The following is a 2,779-nucleotide window of genomic DNA, read 5'->3' as shown; positions in this document are numbered from 1 at the left end:
GTTCTGACACAGACATCATTGGAGTTCTCCCTGAGGCCTGCTAGCCCAGGGTCTGCCCCACCCACTAGAGCACCGATTTAATCCAGCTCAGCCAGGGCAGGCAGCCCACCCTAGAGACTGGCCCCACCCAACAACAAGCCCTCAGGCAACTTGTGGGCCTGCATAGATTGGTGACTGGATTCTCTGCAGCCTGGCAACTGAGCCGACTTGAGCAGGGCAGGGTGTGCACAAGGAGCGGGTGGAGAGTGTGGGGCAGTGGCGGAGTGTGTGGGGCTCCCGCCGTGGAGAGACTGGGTCCGCTTGGGGAGGTCGGGGCGCTCACACGGGGCAGGACTGTGTTGACTGTGTGTGTGGACCTGTGGGTGGCAGGGCTTGTCAGCTGCAGAAGACTTGTGCTTCTGAAAGACTCACATAGGAGGTTTGCCCCACCTTCCAAAGCCTGAAACGATTGGGTGCTCCTGTGCCTGAGGCCAGCCCCACCCAGCTGCAATCCTCAGAGAGCTGACAAGAGACCTATTAGGCTAGAGGCTTACAGCAATTGTAAGGCCCTGAGCCTAACAATCTGCCACGCTGGGGGCCTACTCACTTAAAAGAAATACTGCAACACAACTGTGGTATTAGAACTTGCAGCCAACTGTGCTGGGGCTCCCCACACATGATAAAGAGACTGAAGGGCCCACAACAACTACAAGCAGCTGAGCATTACAACAGCTGGCCAGGAGCATAACTCAGCCTCCCTGGGTGCCTACAGGGAGAGCAAACAGGCCACAACAGAAGGACACACGTAGCCCACATAGGGGTCACCCCTGGAACATTGAGAACTGAGGGAAGCACACTGGAAGCCTCCTAAGGCATCACTTACATAAGGTCACCTATCCAAGAGCAGGAGACATAGCTGACCTACCTAATACGTAGACACAAGCACAGGGAAAGAGGCAAAATGAGGAGGCAAAAGAATACATTCCAAGTAAGGGAACAGGACAAAACCCCAGAAAAGGAACTAAGTGAAACAGAAATGAGCAACATACCTGACAGAGAGTTCAAACTAAGAGTGTTAAGGATGCTCACTGATCTGGGGAGAAGAATAGATGAACTCAGTGAGAATGTCAACAAAGAAATGGAAGATATAAAAAAGAACCAATCAGAAATGAAGAATACAATACTGGAAATGAAAAATTCATTAGAGGGGCTCAAAAGCAGAGTAGAGGATACAGAAGAACGGATCTGTGAGCTGGACGAAAGACTAGAAGAAATTACCCAAGCTGAACAGGTAAAAGAGAAAAGAATTAAAAAGAGTGAGGACAGTCTAAGGGACCTCTGGGACAATATCAAGCGCACTAACATCCGTGTCATAGGTGTCCCAGAAGAAGAGCGAGACAAGGGGGCAGAGAATCTATTTCAAGAAATAATAGATGAAAACTTCCCTAACCTAATGAAGGAAACAGACATCCAGGTACAGGAAGCACAGAGAGCCCCAAACAAGATAAACCCAAAGAGGCCCACACCAAGACACATCATAATCAAAATGTCCAGAATTAAAGATAAAGAGAGAATCCTAAAAGCCACAAGAGAATGTCAAGTTACGTACAAAGGAAACCCCATAAGGCTATCAGCTGACTTCTCAGCAGAAACCTTACAGGCTAGAAGAGAATGGCATGATATATTTAAAGTGCTAAAAGGAAAAAACTTACAGCCAAGAATACTCTACCCAGCAAGGTTATCATTCAAAATGGAAGGAGAGATCAAAATTTTCCAAGATAAGCAAAAATTAAAGGAGTTTGTCACCAAGAAACCAGTGCTACAAGAAATGTTAAAGGGACTGATTTAAGGGGAAAAGAGAAGATCACAAATAGGAAAAATTATCTATTTCCATGATTAGAATGTAATGGATACAAATACACAAAAAAGAGGTTAGATATGATATCAAAAACATAAAAGGAGAGAGGAGGGGAGTTAAGAGTACAGCTTTCAGACAGAGGTCAAACTAAAGTGACCATCAATTCTGTATGGAAGAAGAAAGAAACAGAGAAGGACTACTAAAACACTGAGAAAAAAAAAAGTTAAAAAATGGCGGTAAGTACATACTTATCAATAGCTACTTTAAACGTCAATGGACTAAATGCTCCAATTAAAAGGCATAGGGTGGCTGAATGGATAAAAAAACAAGACCCATATATATGCTGCATACAAGAGACACACTTCAGACCTAAAGACACTCACAAACTGAAAGTGAAGGGATGGAAAAAGATACTCCACGCAAATGGCAATGAAAAGAAAGCTGGGGTAGCAGTACTCATATCAGACAAAATAGACTTTAAAACAAAAGCTGTAAAAAGAGACAAAGAAGGGCATTACATAATGATCAAGGGAACAATCCAACAAGAGGATATAACACTTGTAAATATCTATGCACTCAATGTAGGTGCACCTAAATATATAAAGCAATTATTAACAGACATAAAAACAGAAATAGACAGTAACACAATAATAGTAGGGGACTTTAACACTCCACTTACACCAATGGATAGATCATCCAAACAGAAGATCAATAAGGAAACATTGGCCTTAAACGACACACTAGAACAGATGGACCTAGTAGATATATACAGAGCATTCCATCCAAAAACCGAAGAATACACGTTCTTTTCAAATGCACGTGGAACATTCTCCAGAATTGATCACATATTAGGCCACAAAACAAGTCTCCATAAATTTAAGAAGATTGAAATAATACCAAGCATCTTTTCTGACCACAACGGTATGAAACTAGAAATCAACT

The sequence above is a fragment of the Ceratotherium simum genome, chromosome 8 (assembly GCF_057802395.1).
Source record: "Ceratotherium simum simum isolate JZ-2026a chromosome 8, ASM5780239v1, whole genome shotgun sequence".
Taxonomy (NCBI): Eukaryota; Metazoa; Chordata; class Mammalia; order Perissodactyla; family Rhinocerotidae; genus Ceratotherium; species Ceratotherium simum.
Note: the sequence above shows the minus strand (reverse complement) of the source record.